Consider the following 21,013-nt stretch of genomic DNA (forward strand, 5'->3'; position numbering starts at 1 on the left):
GAGCCGGCATCAGTGAGCTGGAACAGAGCTTCAAGCAATGCCAGTGTCTGTGAATGTAGAGGAGTGAAGATGAAGATGTTTAAGGCTTATAAGGTCCCACGCTCTAAGGCCAGAAGGTAAAGACGTTAACTAATATGAGGATTAGAGAACCAGAGACACAAGCAGAGAATGAAGTGGGCAGATTATAAAGCAGATGTTGAAACTGATATTGAGGATGGTAGGTGAGTGTCTCTTCCATATGCAGATGTGAACCGCAGATAATCCAAATAATCCAGTGTGTGTAGCCTGCTTAACCCATTCTTGTCTTTTTCCTCAAATAGATTTTTTTGTTCATAAATATATTTTCATGGAATTGGTAACATTCAAAGCAACAATCTTGGAAGCATTAATATTTTTCTCTTTGGAGGCAGCATTCTATAGGGTAGAAATTGAAATCTCTTCTAAGACTGACTCTAGGCAACATATGAAATTGAATATTGAAATCCAGATCATAGAACAGTCATTATGTGATAATCAGACATCTGCCATATCAGAAAAGCTTGACATTGCTATGCTCCTAAACTTACTGCTTTAGGCTGTCTTGTGTCATATTTTTTTATAAGAGCTGAATGTCTGTACATAGAATACTATTTATCAAAATAATGTGATAAATTATAATTCTCAGACATATACACACTTAAATGAATTACCTGAAGATGTATTTAGAGATGTGCATTTTGTAAAATGTTTTTGATAGTTTCTTTTTTTTTATTCTCTGCTTTATCATCTTGAAGTAGTATGTCATAAAGCATCAGTAAACTGATTCTGCATTGTATTCACGTGTTATTCTATAAAATGAAATTTATCTTGTGTGATTATATTTGGTAGTCATTATTTTTATTGAGAGATGTCATCTCTCACACATGTTCGTTTTTGGTTTGTCTAGCTCTCTGCCAGGTGGTGGGAAAGGTTCCAACACACTGTCCTTGGAGGATAACAGTCTGGGTGAGGAGAAAGAATAGATGCCTGTAGCAGTCAGATTTAGTACCATAGGGTTTAGATGTTAGTTATACACTGTCATATCGTTTTTAATCATTTTGTGGATGTTGGAAGCAGTTTATGAACTGGAGAATCACTGAAAATTTTGTTGTGGAACTGCGATTTAGATAACTTGAGGAAAATGAGAACATTCTAGAATGGAAGAACTAAAAAGAAAACACACAGGGATAAATATGTGTGTTTTTGAAGAGAGCAAGTGAGGAAGTAATAGCAGAAGGGGTAGAAGACAGAGGAATTGAGAGCATGAATGTCATAAAGAGTTTAAGTGCAAGTTCGGTGGGAAAGAAGATGAGGAGAGAGAAATTTGGATTCAAAGAAATCATTTTATTGTTCAGAATTTTAGGGAAACTGATTTCTATTGAAGAAGTCCAAGTACAAGCTCACATTTCCTTCATGGTTAAGTCATAGATTTGCCTCCTTGTAGAATGCCTTTCAAATTAAGCTTTATTTTCCCTTTTATCTGAATGGTGTTTGTGTTTGAGGGTACATTGACTTAGCATCCAATGATTTAATATATGTTCATTTTATCTCCCCAAATAGATTTAAGTATTATATATTCTATGTTAAATACAATATACTATTGCTGAAATTTGATTCAGAAAACTGATTTAGAGGTCACCATAGTCTAATACCCTCTTTAATGGCCACTGACCTTCACATGCGATGCCCTCCCTCCCACAGTTTCTGTGTTCTTTCCATCTGTCACTTTCTTCAGAGGAATAGCCTTAAGCTACTGGAGCCACTTAGCCTGGACACTGAGAGCTTGAACTTCTTGGCAGTTTAGTGTTACCATCCCCCACCCCTAGCCCCATTCCCCTATCAAGGAACCTTGGCTAGTGACAGACAGGTGTGAATATTAACATCCACTCCACCCTTGACTAAAGTAGGAATAGTGTTAAGGCTTTATTTGTGTCATCCAGAGCTCTCCTGATCAGGCTCAGGCCAGGATTTTACCAAGATCATACCCTTGTTTTTTGTTGTTGTTGTTGTTGTTGTTGTTGTTGTTGTTTTTACCTTTGTCTGCCACCCCCCCCCCATCTTTCCTGGGAGCGTTTAATAAATCACTTGTACATGAATCCTTATCTTAAGGTTCCTTGGAAACACTGACCAAAGGTATTCTCATTTTACTGTGGGGAAACTGAGGCCTAATGTGCTTAACCAATGTGCCTAAAGTCATGTACACCCTAATTTGGGATCCATATCTGCTGATCCCATGTCTATGCTATTAACTTCTCCTTAATAGTTCTAGGTATGCAATAGATATGTAATAGCTGTCTGTTGTGTTGATGAATAAATGATGAATGCACCACCTGTGTGCAAGGTATTTTACCAGATACTAAAGGAGGCATGAATTTAAAATATAGTTCTTAGATTCCAGGAGCTTAAAAATAAGAAAAGGGATAAGACATTTATTAAGTGGAAGAAGAAGGACAGATAAATTGCTATTGGAATCCAGAAGAACAAGGGACAGAATGATCATGCATGTTTGGAGCAGGCAGAGAGAGATTAAATCAAAAATAGTGTGGCACTGAGAGAGCTAGGGGTGAGGGAAGTGGGGAGGAGGAGAAGGAGAGGAAAAAGGAAGGGAAGCGAGAAAGAGAGAGAAGGGGGAGAAGGGAGAAAGATATTAAAAAACTGACATCTGGATTGAGGCTGAGTGGGTTAGGTTTAAACAAGTTTATTTCAAAATTGTTGACATTTTAAAACTTGATATAGTTTACTGAGTTTTGTGTCCTAATGTTTTCACCATCATTATCATGAAATGACCTTCAAAATCACTTTTTAATGAATTTTATTAATATATATAGAATACATTTAATGATACCTCTGTTAGTGAATATATTGATTTTCCTAAATTGCTAATCATGAAATGTCACTGCACTGAAGATCTTTGTACATAAATGTTTGCTTACATTTCTCAGATCATTTGCCAAGGATAAATTACTGGAAATATAATTATTAGATTAACTCTTTTGAGCACTCCTGAAACATATGGCCAAATTGCTTTTCAGGAAAGTTTCAGTATGCCAGCACATTACTCCTCAGTGACATGTGACATGTGGCTTGTTGCTTTAGAATTTCTAGTCACTTATTGATTTATTAATCCACAAAACATTTTTGAGCACTGACTATATAGGAGGCTTCATGCTAGGTGGTACATCATTATCAAGTAGAATTCCTCATGGGTTTTCCTCCTTAACTTTTTTCCCATTCACCCACAATACTCCAATTTTGCTTCTTCTCTGCCTTACCAGAAACATGGTTTCCTTTCTTAATTTCTAACCAGGGTTTATTTTATCCTTTGTTTTTCTTTTACTGTTGTTCTTTAATACCATTCCATTCTTGTTCAAAGTTGCAATATCTTCTCTTACCTCTTTGAGGTCTGAGGACATTAGTGATAATTTGGGGGATATTTTTCCTTTTTTCTCTTCATGCTTTCTGTTCCCAGTGGCTTTTTTCCTATTTACTAATTTTGATTTCTGTCCTTCATATTGAAGACTTTCCGTAGCCGCCTGGTTTTCCTTGTCTAATTACATTTAAGAATATCAGTAAGCAATTACATGAGACTTACTCTATGCCAGGACCTGTTCTGAACACCTTACATTTAATTCTCACAATAACCCATACAATAGGTTCTCTTATCATTCCCATTTTCTAGATGAGGTATGAGAGGTTAATAATTTGTCAAAGACCTCTCAGCCAATCTCCAGCAGAGCTATGATTCCAACATAGAGAGTTCATATCCATGCTCTGTGCACATAACCACCAAGCCGTATGTCTGCTTCTAAGTGTTGTGCAGGGTGGTTGTGTCAGGCTGTTATTTGATATATTTTATTTTGCTTTTATTAGACTCCCCTGTGCAGATCCCATGTGCCAGCTGAGGTTCTAGGATCTGAGGGGAAAGAAAGCTGAGAATCTCAATAGTCAGTGCCTGAATTTCCCCTTCACGCATCTCCCTTGCTTTCACTATAGCACTTTCCTTCAACTGGTGTGCTGTCACCCAGTCCAGAGGCCCGCCGCTTTACCTTCACCAGAAAACAAGGCTCTGATCTTTACAAGAGGTTGGGAAGGGTCAGTAGCCTGAACTGTACAAAGTAAGAGAAGGTATCTGGGAGTGTAACTGACTACTTCTTTTTTTTTAAATAGCTTTATTGAAGTATAATTCACCCACTTAAAGAATTAAATTCTATTCTTTTGAGTATATTTACAGAGTTGTGCAAACAACCCCATGATAAATTTTAGAACATTTTTAGAAAATTAAACCCCATACTCATTAATAGTCACACTCTACTCTTCTCCACTCAACCAAACCTAGGCAACCACTAATCTATTTTCTGTCTCTATGGATTTGCCTATTTGGAACATTTTATATACATGGAATCATACCATATATGATCTTTTGGTAGTGGTTTTGTCTACTTGGGATAATGTTTTCAAAGGTCATCCATGTTGTCCCATGTATCAGTATGTCATTCATTTTTTGTGAGTGAATAATATTCCACTGATGGTTATATCACATCTTGTTTATCCATTCATCGGTTGTTGGACATTTGGGTTGTTTCCACTTTTTTGCTATTATGAATAATTCTGCTATCAATATTCATGTATAATTTTTTGTGTGTGCATACATTTTTACTTCTCTTGGGAGTGGAGTTGCTGGGTCATACGATAACTCTGTGTTCAGTTGTTTGAGGAATTCTCAGATTGTTTTCCAAAGTGTTCACACCATTTTACATTTACAGTGCATGAGGGTTCTAATTTTTAACTACTTCTTAAATAGACTTTTCAGCAATGTTTAAGTTCTACCTTTCCTGTCACTGCCTCTAGAATCTGGGGATCTGTGAGTATGTTTCAACTTTTCTCATTGCTGGCCTGGCACACAAATATATTGGTTCCTACTTATCTATTGGCTTTCTTCTCTCCAAAATTATATGCTATTGTCTCTTTCTTTCCTTGTAGATGTACATTTTTTTCTTCTTTATTCATTTGCTCTCATTTCAAGAGGTTTTAGGATGTATTAGAGGTAAGTACATGTGTTCAATCTATCAGTTTAAGCTAGAAATACCTTCAGTTTCTTCTCTTTCTTTTAAATTCATTTATTTTAATACAACTTACTGAAAACAACATTTAGAGTATAATTCCATGTTATGAGTCATCCCTATAAATCTATCTTTTCCTGTTTATGCCCCATATCTCTTTCTCTCTAATCGATGTATATTCCTACCCATCTCTTCATCTCATCTCTACAGTCACAGAAGTTTGGCACATGTTCACCTAATATTAACAATGTTTATTTTTGTTTGATGTGATTTGGGGTAATTCTTTGCTTCCTACTACTTTTCTGTATTTATTTTTTAGAAACTAATAGGCATGGATGAATGTTATAAAAATGATAAAATCATTATGTAAAAAAAAATAAAACATGATGTTATGGAAGTTAAGGGAGTAGGATGCCTCGAAGAGAGCTTGAATAAAAACGTCAAATAGAGTAGAGAAGTTGAAGAGGATGAAGATTGGAACACGATCATTGTTCTTCCAATTGTAGGCTCTGCATCCTTGTTTTCCATTGGCAACTTTAATTTTGATCTCGGAGAGCATCAAATATATGTATCACACAGATCATATCATGTTTAAAAATAATAAATAACAAAATACTTATTGATGTGCCTAGAGACTCATGTGCAACTGTCTGTGATGTTAATAAAAATTGTATTTATCACATAAGAGAAAAATTTATCAAGTAAAAGTTTTTATTTATTGTATTTATTGTACTGTTAGTATGACAAATGCCAATATAAACATGGATGTCTTGAACATACCATGTCAATAAATAAATGTTTTTTGGGAGGAGAAATCCAACATTACTCATTTTCTGTCTCAAAGGCAAGGTGAAATGAGCTCAATAGAAGAAGAAAACAAATGAAAACAGGAGCATTTTGTTAAGCATGAATTTCACCTCTTAAATTGGGCTTTTGTAGGAGCATACCTCCCCAGTTCTGAATCTTGCACTTTGAAAAGCAAAATAATTTGTCACTGCCTAACTGAAAATCAAAGATAAGGATTCATTGCCATGTACACAGGCCTGAAATCCAAATCCTAATATTGCTCACCTTGAGTAAGAGCAGACCAACTCCTCTCCTCTACTTCTTCCCACCTTTATTTGCTTCTAATTGTGGGCATTATCACCACCTTTCCCTCCAATTCTAGTTTCAATTATTTCCTAGACATTAGTGAAATAAATTGTCATCTACAATAGTGCAGAAGGGGTGGTCCAGGAACCACTGGGATTGACCTCACTTGAGATCTTTCAGAATAAATATTTCTAAATTCATTCTAAAATGAATTTTGTTGGGCCCCACTGCAGACCTACTGAATCAGAATCTCTGGGATGGGGTCCAGAGATATGCATGTTTATTAGTTTTCCAGATGAGAATCACCAGTCTACAAGATATTATTTGGGATAGCTGGTGAAAAATCTCTTTCTGAATAGTGGTGGGAGATAATTCTCCATGTGTCTCTTAACTTTGGACATCTTATAACCAAAGGCACTGATTAGCCTTTGTTCTGGACTCTCTCTAGGATATTTGTATGGCAGACAGCCTTGGAAGACAGAGGTCACAACCTTCCCGAGAAGGCAGATTTCTTTACTATCTGGTGTAATAAAAACAATTTCTTCCAGTGGGGCATGGTAATTACCCATTATAAAAGATTCAGGTAACCTAAGCTTGGAGTTCCTCAGCTCTGGTGCACACCCACTGCAGGTGAGTATCCACTGGGATCCCTCTTTTGTCATCCTCTGGGGAATGTGGAGTAGGAGAAATTAACATAAATATAGTACCTGTGCTGTTAGTAATAAAATCATTTGTTTCTGATCCAGAAGTTTCCTGTCCTCTGCTAGTATCTATAAAACTATGGCAGGTTAATTTATCATCTTGCAAGCAAGATAAAATCTCGGATCCTTCTCAGTTCTTGATAAATCGTTGTTCACTGACCTGATGTAGTACAAGGCGTTTTTGTTTGTTTGTTTTAGAAACCTATTGATTTAGGTTAGGATATTGAATCTGTAGATGTTCCTTATTATAATATTTTTTGTAAGGATGGTGTTAGACATTACTCTCAATTCATTCTATCAGACGAACTAGCAGGTCTTGAGAAAATGAAAGATGGTTTTGGAGAGTTGAGAAGTAGATATAATGAACAGAGCTACAAAGGAGATGGCAAGCCTTGGATGAATGTCCTGTAGTGGGAAAGGTTCAGAAGATAAACTTTTGTGCTCTGAAATTTTGCCTGGAGGCTGCTCTGCCAGCATCCATCTCAGCTGGACACACAATGCACACTGATTTCTTATAATTCCCTTCTTCATTCACTATGAATCAAGGGCATCTGCTGGCAACACTATGAATTCTGTTGTTTGCAAACAGCAAGTACATATCATCTATTATCTGTGCTTTTTGGAATGGAAGTTGTTATAACTCAGGCAGTAAGAAAGTTGACCATGCGGTGAGAGAAGTAGAAGGAAAAAAGTTAATAAAATTGAGAAAAGAACAATAGGTACATTTCTGTGATTACTAATTTGTGCTGAAGCAAAGTTGGCCCAAATCTATTCTTGGGAATTCCTTCATTTTGTTTGATAAATTTACATATAAAGTGACACACAGTGATATTCAAATATTTCTTTTAAAGCATAAATCAGATACTTAAGTTGGAAGCACCATCCCAATAACCTGGAGTGGTGTTCCTAGTTAATTACACTTTCTAATTAACCAAGGACTCACAATTAAATATAGAGAACAGAATTTTTGCATCTTAAATTACTATATATGGTCTGAAAAATACACGTCTACTTTTACAATAATAGAAAATGTGAAATTGAAGTAGTCCTGAAAAAACTAGAATGGTAACCATACAGTTAAATCATACACGTGTTAACAATATTATAACTATTAGTTGATAAACCATATTTAATCCTAAAATATAAAACATATCTGTTGATTCGATGACCTCAGGGTCATATGAACACCAATTAAAATTTTTTCAAAACAAGTTATTTTAGTTCATATCTATTTGAGATAAATGGTGCTTCAGTGGATACAGGTTTTTTGTTGTTGTTTTTGGTTCTGACTGTAGTTGTATTTGGGGTCTGAATGGTTCTCTGAGAAATGATGAAGATTTGCATTGGATAGCTTTCTACCATGTCTGAGAGGTTAGTTGCAAATTAATTTCTGATTCGGAGTCTGTTACATACGGACTTCTGAGGGAGCCTATATAATAATAATGTTAATAATAGTAAAAATAATACAAGACTGTAAGTGAAAACAGAGATGGAACCATCCTGTCTACATATTATCTCTCCGTTTTGTTCACCTGTTGTTCTGCTGCACAGTGGTCACTCTCACCAAACTTGGGTTTTGTTTTGTTTTGTTTTTGGCAAAGGAATGATCTACTAGCAAAGTCCATTATTTAATTTCCCTAGTTGTAGTAAATATGGAAAAATTCAATAGAATCCTTCTGATATGGGTGGTTTTAATTTCATTTACAGGCAGGGAGACCTGGACTTGGATAATTTGTTGTATGGTTTGAGGTCACACTTGTCCAAGGTCATAGGGTCAGCAAACCAAGATAAGAATTAAAATATCTTAACACTATGTCCCCTGTTGGTTCCCAGGACCAGAGGGTCTCCCTTCTAAATGGAATAAGACTATCCCATCATGACTTGGCCAAGACAAAACAGGAAAACATTAAACAATTTAAGATAGTCAATATCTGATTATGTCAAAAGGATAGGGTAGGTGGGTAGAACAAGAGCAAAAGGGAGGCTTGCTTGACTGGAAGAAAAGCATGAGCAAATATGTTGAGTTGTGGCTAAGCATGTGATCTGTGGACAAATAAAAAGTCTTCCTGATGTAGATCATTTGAATTGTTTTGTGGATACATTTTTCAGTGCTTGTAGCATTGCAATGAATATTTTGTGGGCTAAGATGGTATGAAAATAAACAAGGAAAGCTTAAGAAGAGAACCTGAGGATATTTTTTAAGCCATGTTAACATGCAGAAAACAAGAATGGTAGCTATGCAATTTGACGGGCAGTTGACCATGTACATATAAAAACACAGGGTTATAAACTTAAGGCAGATTGAACAAGGTGTGTTTGATGGCAAGTATACGCCATAAAAATATGAACTTAGTTTGTTTTTAATTTTATCTTGGTGAATACAAGCATATTACATATTCCACTTGCAATCATTTTTCTCAGCAGTTCATCCATTGACATGCACACACACGCATGTGAGCAGATGTTTTCTAGTACCTTTGGCAGAAGAATTTAGTGCCTTGTACACATCACACCTGCCATGTCATGCTTATTGATTGAACGATTCAGCTTGCTGAAAGGTACTGGGTGAGATATTAATTTTAAAATGAAAGCCTTCACATCTGCTAATGCCTGTCAGTCTCTGGAGTGAATGTGCCATTCAAGCCAACGGAAGTGGGCAGAAGCAGCCTTCATGGGTAGGGCTGACAAGTTATTTTGAGTCTGCTGAATTACCTTTATTGTTGCCCAGTACTTATAGGCAGACCTCTCCCTCCATTAAACTCTAGCGCTCACAGTACTTCTGAAAATAGCTCTAGTGGTTTGGAACTCGTCTTCCTGGGTTTTCACATAAATGGAATATTTGTGGTAGTTGAGCGATAAATGGTGAGATAATGGTGTTTTACAGGCAGTGAAATGACAAGGTCAGTTTTAATTAAGCTGAGATCAACCTCAGTCTGTATTGCACGCTTCTGATTAGGTTATTTCAAATTAACATAAGTTTTTGGAGACTTCGCTGAAGTCAGTGGTGTTAAACACCAGCTGTGCTGGCAGAGAAGCGTGGGATATGAGAAGGAGATAGCATTCACATTGAAATTAGCACTTGGCACAATATAATTCTCTGATTGCAAACTATGTGGAGTTGCCTGTGCTAATTGGTTGATTTTATTTGAAGCAGATGTTGTTAGCTTTCCCACTAATGATCTGGAGAGAAATTCTTTTGAAAGACATGCCATGTTAGGATCTCTGCAGTATAATAAGCTAATTACAACTTTAAGTACTTGCAGTAATTAGCACAATGTGTATAAAGTGTTCCTGATCTTTTCACCCTGCCGCATTATTGTCAGGGCAGCTTGAAAAACAAAAAGGAATGCTAGCTGGATTCAGTCTCCCTGGTCTAACCTCTTCGTTTCCCAGACTTCTGCACTAAAGAGATAATGAACTCGACTTAAATCCTTCTCTTTCAGGCATGTCAAAAAGGTTTAATGCCAACCTCCACCCTACTACACTCAAAAAAAGGGAGAGTGAAATTTGCCAAACTGAAATGCTACCTTGCCTGCATATGCCTTTAGGGCCCATGAGGTCTTCATCACATTAGCAACCGAGGTGTTTGAGGAGATCATAGCATATTTATCTCAAGTTCATTTACTGTTTACCAATTTGGTCCAGGGATCAAACTTATATCTTGTTTGAGAACATTGCCTCTTCACACTTCCAAGCCAAACTCCAGCTTCCCTGTATAGAATGCTTTATGTGTTTAATATTTCTGTAAGCCTGAAATGTAGTCTTTCTATATTTTTAACAACCAAGTTGTTACAGATGCATGTTTTGTGTACAGTAATTATGAGTGATGACATAATAGGAGTAGATGTGCAGAGTGGGTCAAAAATAGAAAATTATGAATTGAGAAAAAAGGAATTAATAAAGATAAATTCTTAACATATCTAGCAAAGTCCACAACAAGGAACTGCTATTAATAGGAGTGAACCTGACATTTGAGGCTGGTGACTAAAATTCTTGTATCTCTAAGAAGAGGCTAAGTTGATCAGTAGAAAATAATTTACAGTAAAATGTTACTGTTTCAATAGCTATTTGTGGCCTTTTTAAGAAAGTTTCAGTGTTTGGATTTTTAAGATTATTTGAGATAGTTGTTTAAGAGTAAAAATGCAGCCATTCATAATGGAGTCTTCTACTAGAACGTATATAAGGTTTTATGTTTTCTAATGGTTCCTTCTTTCATTTTAAGGTGCTTCTTGCGAGAGGCAGAGACTGAACAAATTCTCCTTTTAAAGTACCTTTGAAGAAGTTGGCTGGCTCTCTTGGCTCTAGTTTCTTGAAAGTAGGCAACTTTATTCTGAACTTGGTTACATAAATAAGGTAGGAAATGCCTTTACTTGCGCCTGTACTGTGGTTGTCTCCTTAGTTCTGGAATTGAAAGCTGGGATTTCTGTGGTTGCTGATTTTATATCTGCCTCCAGTGATGCAGAATTTCACAAAGTAGATAGCCAGGCTGCTGATAACTTCAACAGATTATGTTGTAAAGAGAGCTGGTGTCGAACAAAGATATAACATCTATTTGAGAAAAGCAAAGATAGAGAAGTCTGATAGATATTTGTCCTCTCGGATTACTAAAAGAAAAAAAGGTGGTAGGTTTAAGGGGCTTCCAGTACAGATGGTTGGTTCCGTATTTACAGTGGATTGACTTATGCTTTTTCAACTTTGTGATGGGGTAAAAGTGATACACATTCTTCATAAATATAAATCAATGTTTTATGGTTCTGTAAATTTATTGATGTAATTAAAAAAACAGAAAAGATGTTGTACTTTGGTTTTTCCTAAGTTTAGGGAGTCTCAAGTATTCATTAGAACCTAGTAAGAGAATTAAGTATTCTCAAGCAAAACATTCAAGGGCAGAGTTTAGACCTAGTCCTGACATTTTACTCCTGGTACAATGTCTGGCATGTCTTAGACACATAATAAATGCATGAATATTTTTCTGGTAAAATGTTAACAACTCATTATTCTCTGTCACTGCTATGTGGTTTGGTGAGCTTCCACAATCCTGGAACTATTGTCGTGAATTGGAGCTATTTAAATGCCATATATAATTATTTGTCTAATTGGTCTTGATATACTTACAAGTGCTTGAGTGTGCAAGTTAAAGGTGCACACTTGGTATTGGGAGTTTCGACACCTAGCATCCTTACTGATAAAATATAAAAGTCTTATTTGACTATGGAAGAGATCAATCCACTTAGTAATGGAGCATCTGCTAGGGTAACAAAAACTTGTTTGACAATAAACCAATGGGCTCACATTGTTTTGTCAGTAAGTCTCCTTTATTATCTTATTTTTGTTTACTTAAACCCAAAGCTGCTATTATTTACTCCTGATATAATACCATGGTCATAGAAATATAAACTAGGTTCCTAACAGTATGTTTTTGCTCTTACTATAAATAATCTGCATTTTCATAAGTTTGAGAATACTAGTTTCATAAGTTTGAGAATACTGCTGCTAGATGCTTGAAATATAATAGTACATGTACATATGAATGTTATATTAAGTTAGCTATATATATAACATTAAATACACTCAGCATTACATATTATACTATAAATTATCATATAGGTTTCAAAAATCTATCTATCTATCTTCTATCATTTATCATCTATCATCTTTCAAGAAAGGTCACCACTGGAAAGACCATAATCAGGCCAAATGATTAACTTAATTATTTTATAATGTTTTGATAACACTTATTTGGAAAGAGGTAATGGCTAATATATTACTTTTTTTCATATACTTTCTCTTGAAAAGAAAATAGTCTTACATTCAGAGGGGCAAACTGACTTTTGTAAACCTTTCAGCTTTCTAGGACTGAGGAGTTTTCTGAAAGAGAAAGTTTTCCAGCTTTCAGGGGCATCAGCAGATTGAGACTGACCTTTCATAATGTGTCTCCTTACTACCAGCCCTCTGTGTTCCAATATGGCACTGCACCATCCTGTCAAGGTCTAATGGAGCATGCAACTCCATGAGACATATTCCTGAGATGTCAGCAGAAATGGTCATTTCTTTTACTTCCAAATGTGCAAAGTGGGGACAAGAAATCCTTATTAGAATGTTGGGGAAAAAATTAAAAACTACAGGTTTAACACAAAAGAACTGAGGTTGTTCGATATTTAGAGGATATAGCAAATACATATGAAAATCTCTTTCATGTAAGATTTTTTTTTAAAAGTCAATCGCATGCTTTCATTTTTGTATGTCATAGATTGCCAGGATGGGACTAAATAATATCATTTTTTTCCCATTTCCCAATACATTTTTATTTTATTTTATTTTTTGCCATAAAAAGCTTGAAAAACAAACTCCCTGAGGCACCAGAAGCAGGAGTAAGCGGGGTGGTTTGGCTGCAGACCAGAGCAGCACAATGGGTTTCGGCTTCTTTTCTGTTCATTGCTCCCCATTTCCTTCCAAAGCACACACAAAGCTCTGCATGACTTTCTGGTTTCAGGCTCCAGTTTTGCAATTTTTTCCGCTGTCTGTTGGGAAGAAATTGAAATGTAAAATTATATCCTCTGAAACAATCATATTGTTTGGGGGGCAAAGGAAGAAAAAGAAGTACAGGGATGAGTTTTTTTTTTCTTAAAAAAAAAAAGCTGCTATGAGCCACAATACTCAACCCTTGCTGCTTCATGAAACTCTCACTTTTTTTATATATAACTCTTATTTAATTTTGAAAAAAAGTAGCTTAACCACTGAGAAAATTGTGCAGAGGAAAGAAAATTTCTTCCTGATGAGGGATTATGCTCAGCAGAGATGCAATAATATACTGTGTCACTTGTTTCTATCTGCTATTTTCTCTCCTCTGGGCATGCCCCATTTCACATATACATCCTGTAATTCATTGGATTGAGAGTTTGGCAGACCCAAGAGTGGAGAAGGGCTGATTTCAGCTCTAGTCATCGCAGGTAATGGAATTGGCATAGAAGGTTCAATATTGCTTCAAGGAAGTTGAAAATGACTAATGCAATGACTAACAGTAACATCTAAAACAAAAGTGTAGTTCTGCACTGCAGTAAGAATGAGTGACCTTCTTGGCTGGGAAGAGGGAGGCGTGAGGGCGGAGGAATCTTTGGGAAGAAGATTTCAGAACAAATAGACTATAATGTTGGTATTTAAATGCAATTTACTCATTCGCTTCAGCAGATAAAGTCTTAATATGCATGTCATCTGTGGGCAGAGACTGAAGAATTATAAGCATTAATTTGTTTTAAATAATTTGAAAAAGAACAGTTTTATTAAACACTGCAGTCATCTAAGTAAAAATTTAAAATAAATCTCTTTATCTTTTGTAAAATAATCTGCGCCTACAGATCTTTTTCTAATGTTTAGGTTTTAAAATTATAAATAATGTGTGCTTAAAAAAATCATGCTCCAGTGGTTTCCTCGGGTACCAACTATACTTCCTCAAATGCTGAAGCCAAGCAAACTGTGGTCTTTAAGTCTGAATGGGCTCCCTACTTGCCCAGCCCCACCCAATGCCTGCTCCATTGCATGGTTTTGCAGTGTAGATATCGGATAAGCTTGGCAAGTATGTGATATAAACCCCTGATGGAGTCACATCTTTCTGTGGTTCTGTCTAGTGTCAGGCCTTCGATGAGATGAAATAGCCTTATTTTTTGGAGTTAGCCCTTTTTGCTTTCTTTCCCTAGAAACTTTAGTGAAACGATGTCATCTCTAATATGATCAGACTTAACATTTTAGGACTACTGGTTTAGCACAGGGATTCTTATTGGAGATTCAATGTTGAGAATCCCTAATAATGGATACAAATTTGTGCATATTATGTAAATTTTATGAGAATAAAGTCTACAATTTTAATTCCAAGATTTATGAATTAGGAAGCTTAGCATTTGAGTCTGATGATAACTCTGAGACAAAGATAAATTATTATTACAACTTTATGCTTGACTTCATTGAATCTCATGGAAATTTAGTCACAAGTTTGAAGTCAAGATGTTTAATTTAGTTATCTTTCCCTATGTGATCAGGGAAAGATATTATTACTGTTATCAGCTTTAAAACAAATTTATTATAGTAGATGTAGATACCCCACCCCCTCCAAGAAGTAGAGCTTAATCTTCCTCCCCACCCAATTTTAGTGTAGACATAGTGACCTGGTTTCAGAGAATAACACCAAGTGGTATCATGGTGTTGTCATACCCCTCCCCCCAACATAATGTAAGTAGAAAAGGACACTTTACCTCGGTAATATTCTTCCTCAAGCCTCCAATACCTGTCTAATCACAAGAGAAATCATACAGGATACCAGGTCAGTACTCCTCAAAGTTGTCAAGGTCATAAAAAATAAGTAAAGACTGAGAAACTGTCACAGATCAGAAGAGACTGGGGACCATGACAACTAAATGCAACATGGTATTCTAAATTGGATCCTAGAACAGAAAGAGAACACTAATGAAAAGTTGGTGAAATTAAATAAAATTTAGAGTTTAGTTAATAGCAATGTACCAATCAATGTTGGTTTCTTAGTTTTGGCAAATATGTCATTGGAGATGTAAGATGTTAATAGAGGGGTAAATTGGGTGAGGGGATATAAGAGAACTTTCTTTATTATCTATGGTATCTAAAATTATTCAAAAATAAAAAAAATAATTATTAAAAGTTGACCGAGTCTAAAAAGATGACCACAGGCTCAACTCATATTTTGTTCCTGGGTTAGACAGAATAAATGTCATCTTCCCTGGAAATTCATCAATACGACCTTATACACTAATCCACTAACAGAATTAATGGGAATTGTGAGAGGCATTATTGCCTAGTGGTTATGGGTTTGAAGTCAGCCTCTACCATTCATCAGTTGTGTGACTTTTAGTATAATACTTTATCTTTCCATGGATAAACCTGTCTGATAGGACTGTTGTGAGCATATAATTTAAAGTTGCACATTTAAAGTCCTTAGAATAGTGTCTGGTACATCTTAAGTACTAATAAGTGGCAGTGGTGATGATGATGATGACGATGATGATGATGATGCTGATACTTCCATAGCATTATTTTTATAACTATCATAGAACATCTAATTGCTTACCCCTACTTCTTCTTTTAGATGATGAGACCCTTGAAGATAGAATCCATGTTTTATTTATCTTTGTATCCTCATGCCTGAGAAATAGATCAGTACTCAATAATTGTTGATTAAACGTATGCTTGGTTTCTTGGATCCTCACTTGCCTTACTTGAGATTTGGATGTGACTCTCTCGTTACTGCTGCCAAATTCCAGGCTTAGGTGAGAGATAATTACCAATGAATCAGCACTCTTTAGTGCTCTCTTAGGTTCAGTAGGGGATGCAAAAACATATACCTAAAGTGTTTACTCCCCAGAAACTCACCAGCACATACAGTCCAATATATATATTTTATTTGAAAATTATAAAACTCTAGATTAAACAGTTCTGAGGACAGGTGCTTGAATTTTAAAAAAGATAGAAATTACAACAAATCATGACAATGTAAGAGAATATAGGATAATCCACTTTTGTGGAATATCCAACACACCTAGCTCCATTACAGATCATGAGAAAATGAGCTAAATTAAAAAAAAAAGCAAAATGAAGTTTGTCAGACATTCTAGAAGTAAAGAGTTTCTGTTTTAGGTTTATTGTGGTGTTATTCCATTATGAGAGAGAACTTAAATAATTTAAAACACTTACTAAAACATGCGAGGACTTATTTTTTTTAAAGATGATGTGTTGAAAAATGAGTTATAGTGGTATTGATGATAATGGGTGAAACTGAGCTTGCTTCTGGAAGAATATAACATTGTTACTGTAAAATGTACTGGACAGGATGAATTTCTTTGGGATTTTTGTTCTCTTTTGAGAATGCCAATTTGCATCCTTTAAGTTGCCCCTTGACCAGTATTCATAAGGGAAACTTTTAGATCAATATCTATTCATCAATTTTAACAAATCTTTCCCAAAATTCTTTTCAGTAACCACAGGATGCATTGTGAGTAGGGAGGCTGTTCAAAATGTCCAGTGGACTCTGCCATATATTTGATAACTTAACCTTGCCCTATTTTTAATTCCCAGACAGCTAAAAAGCCAAGCTCACATCTTGGTCATATATTTGGAAGTCCAGATCCTACTCACAAAATGTAGGCACCTAAATTATGCTGTTACATCTTACAGTCGTCTTTGAATAAAAGGGATGTAAAAGTACCTCTTGTAAGCACTGTTACTATTCTATCCAAGGCTGTGAATTACCACGTTGTCTGGAAGAGATCATCTTAATTTGGGGGACCAAACTACTCAGCAGTAGTTGATATGGCTAATTCTTGAACCCTACTTTTCAAATTGAATTGCCCTGGGTTGGAATTGACTAGATTTGGCTTATGGAATTCCAGATGCTCTGATAATTATAGTGTAAGGCTAAATTTTCTGATCTCATTTGTCTTTTAAAAATACTTTCATTCCTCATTTGGTTTCTTTCACCCAGTATTTAGAGGTTATAACTTATATGAGTAAAATTTAGTTTTAAATGGAAGAAAATTTAGCTCTTGCTACTATGGTACTAGTTAATCATAAGTTCATAAAAAAGCTAACATACTAGGTCAGAGAGCCAGCATTAAAATTTGATGCATTTGGGGAAAATAAATTAAAAAGGTCTGGTAGAAAGCTTGCACTCTAGAGCTTTTTCTCTGCTGTCTGTCATCTGAGGCATAAACCTGTGCCCTTATGTGTATCCAATTGCAATGTATCTCTTCTGTCTAAAGCCAGATAATTACAAGGTTCCCTAGTCCCTTGGCAGGCTGAATAAAGGGTTACTTTAATTTCTTTTCTTAGGCTCTAGATGTATATTGTGTTCTGTAAAGATACTGTACACAGTTCTGTAGTAAGGCTGATTATAAGTATTATATAAATTAATATTTCTGTTTAGCTATTAGTAACCCAAGATTGGCTCAAGAGCTTATAGCCTGTGGTTATCTTTAGGATGAGAGATGACTATGTTGATTTTATCTTTAGCTTCATCAAGAAGTATTATGTACAAATCAAGTAGTAGGCACTCATCAGATGCTTCTGGCCCAACAGAAGGGACATGTAGTCATCTAAACAAGTATTCAGTGAGAAGACCAATAACTCATTACCATTATTTATGAGCAAAAGGAAAATATGTTGTAGAGCAGTGATAAATGTAGTGGCAAGTAGAGAAAATTTCTTCTTTAGCTAAGGAACATTTGTATCACTGCTCTAATTAATCAGGAAATACATTAGGAAAAGGTTTGGGCTTCGAAAGAGAAGACGGTAGCTTTGTGAGCAAGTTTATTTTTATTTTTATATTTTATCAGAGATAGGAAGGAATATTTGTTTAGCAAGTTTCTGTGATGGAGGCTTAGAATATGAGAGCCACGTTATTTCACAAGAATTGTGAAGTTGAGCTTGGAGATAAAACAATATATTTTTAAGGTATGATAAAGAATAATATCTCAGCTGCCTTTTGGGATTTTTACATATAATTCAAAACCAATTCTAAAGAATAAAAAAATTGTACTAATTTCTTCATTTAAATAAATAAATAATTTTAGATGATATTATGGAGAGCACTAAATATACTTAATTAACACAAGAAAGAACAAAGAGAAGTTGCAAAGCACCCTGTGGGCGTTTGAAAAATATTAATTTTTGGTGGAAAATGCAATCAAAATAATGTAAGGGCCAGTATATACAAGGGATGACAAAATATTAATGTAATTCCCATTGTTTTTTTATTTTAGAAGAGAAGGATGTGGGGTGACAGAGTTGCTGGCTTCAAGACTGAAGATAAGTTAGGTGAGCACTTACGAAGGGTACATTTTTAGTTCTACTGAAGAAGGAGCAAGATGAAATATACTTACTATGTAAGCTAGAAAAACTTTTAATTTTCTAAAAAGGATTTGGCACCCAAATACACCTATTTTCATTTTTGATGAGTTTTGACAAATATATACACCCATGTATCTACCACCACAATCAAGATATAGAACATTTCCATGACACAAAAATGTTTCCTTGTGTTTTTCCTAGTCAATCCTTTTACTACCTCTGCCCCTAAGCAATAACTTACCTGTTTTCTGTCACTATAGAGTTGATTTTTTAAAAAAAGTTTCACGTCAATGCAAGCATATAGTAAGTACTTTTTTGTATCCAAATTCTTTTGTTCAGCATAAAGTTTTTGAGATTTATTCATGTTGTATGTATTAGTAGTTTATTCCTTTTTATTGCTAAGTAGTATTCCAATGTATAGATATTCTACAATTTATCCATTCACCTGTTCATGAACATTTTGATTCTATAATAATATGATTAAATCTCCATCATTTAGCGGTTCTGTGTCTCTGTGCTGTGACCATCACAAGTTTCCCTCCAGTGGTATAGCTTTTATAAAAAAATTCTCTCTTAAGTGAGACAGTAATATTATAAGTGGCTAGAGTGGGAGAAATGCCCTTCCTGCAGTTGTGATAAAGCTCTAGAAAAGTCTTTTCTTTTGGAGAAAGCTGTGGGCATGTTTCATAGTGTTTATTTTTCCTTTTCCCCTGCCAGAGCTATGAGTGGATCTATCTTGGATTTTCAGTATACAAACCTGGCTGGAATCCTGGAGGTAAAGCCCATGAAAGTGTACCCCCCACCCCGCCCATGACTTGGCCCCAGAAATTTCTTGTTCTTGCACTACTCCATATTCATTTTCTAGCAGTTTGTCAAAACTACCACTAAGTGTTCCTACCTGTTTATGGCTCCTGTAGATTCTGTTCCAGGTAAGCAGATCTTGGCTGTGCCTCTCTGAATGTGTGTCTCTCTCCAGATTTTAAGATGGTGTTTTGCCCTGTGACCTCAGTTCTCTGATGGGTACAAGAAAAGTCTTGATTTTCAACTTGTCCAGCTTGTTCTTGTAAGAACAGGTGTGACAACTTCTAATTTTTTTAATGTTGGAGGTGAAACAAGAAGTTTAGCCCACCTCCATGTTTGAAAGATATTTTCACTGGGTTTACAATTAAGTTTTTCAAATAATTTTAGGTTGACAGATTTATTTTTCAGTGATTTAAAGATGTTATTCCATTGTCTCCAGGCTTGAATGGTTTCTAACAAGAAATCTGTTATACTTCTTATTCTTATTTCTCTATATGTAATGCACTTTTCCCCCACCCTCCTCTGGCTGCATTTAATATTTTCTCTCTTAAACAATTTGGTTATGATATGACTTCCTGTGGTTTTCTTTTTGTTTATCTTCCTTGGGATTTCTCAATATTCTTGGTTCTGTGAAATTTTCAGTGTACATGATTTTAGAAATTTCAGCCATAAGTTTTTCAAATAATTTTTTTTTTATTTCTCCCTCTTTCTCTTCTCTTTCTAGGACTCCAATTCACATATTAGCTACTTAATATTGTTCCATAAGGCACTGAGTTTCTATTTTTTTCCAGATTTTTTTTCTGCTTGTGCTTCAGTTTGGATAGTTTCTTTTTTTCTTTTATTTGCTATATCAAGTTTACTGTTTTCTTCTTCTGCAATACTAATCTGATATTTATCCAATTTTATCCAATTCAGTTAATTTCTTATTTCTTGAATTTTGTTTCTCATCTCTATAAATTTCATTTGGCTTTTATTTATATTTTATATTTTCTCATCATTATGTACATGTTTTTCTTTAAAATTTTGAGCATATTGATAATATTTCCATTGCGATTTTAATGTGCTTATTTGTTAATTTCCCAATTCTGTCACTTTTTGGTCCCTTTCTCATAATTAATTTTTTCAAACATGGTTATGTGTCAAATTTTCTTGCATTATCACAGGTCTAGTAGTTTTTTATTGGTTGCTGGACAGTGTGAATTTTATGTTGTTGAGTGTTGGGTTTACTTACATTCTTTTAAACTGTTGGGCTTTGCTCCACAGATAGTTCACTTGTGGTTCAGCTTTATCACTCCTAAGCTTATTTTTAAGATTTTTAAAGAGTAAATATAGATGCTGATTTAGGTTCACTCATAAGGAATAACCCTTCTGATGAATGGTCCTTATAGTCTCTGAAATCTGTTTACTTTGGCTGGTGGGAACAATAATCATTTGTAGCCACATATGAGTTCTAGAAATTTTTGTCTCAATACTCTC

At 35.2% G+C, this 21,013-nt stretch overlaps 1 long non-coding RNA gene across 1 annotated transcript; it reads left to right on the plus strand.

Moving 5' to 3' along the window:
• The first annotated feature begins 6,624 nt into the window (after nt 1–6,624).
• On the plus strand, nt 6,625–19,499 carry LOC107498346. Its single transcript, XR_001594043.2, has 4 exons — nt 6,625–6,800; nt 11,094–11,224; nt 18,649–18,703; nt 19,454–19,499. It is a non-coding gene; the product is annotated as an uncharacterized LOC107498346 (long non-coding RNA).
• The last annotated feature ends 1,514 nt before the right edge of the window (nt 19,500–21,013 follow it).

This window comes from Rousettus aegyptiacus, unplaced genomic scaffold, assembly GCF_014176215.1.
Source record: "Rousettus aegyptiacus isolate mRouAeg1 unplaced genomic scaffold, mRouAeg1.p scaffold_m13_p_9, whole genome shotgun sequence".
NCBI lineage: Eukaryota > Metazoa > Chordata > Mammalia > Chiroptera > Pteropodidae > Rousettus > Rousettus aegyptiacus.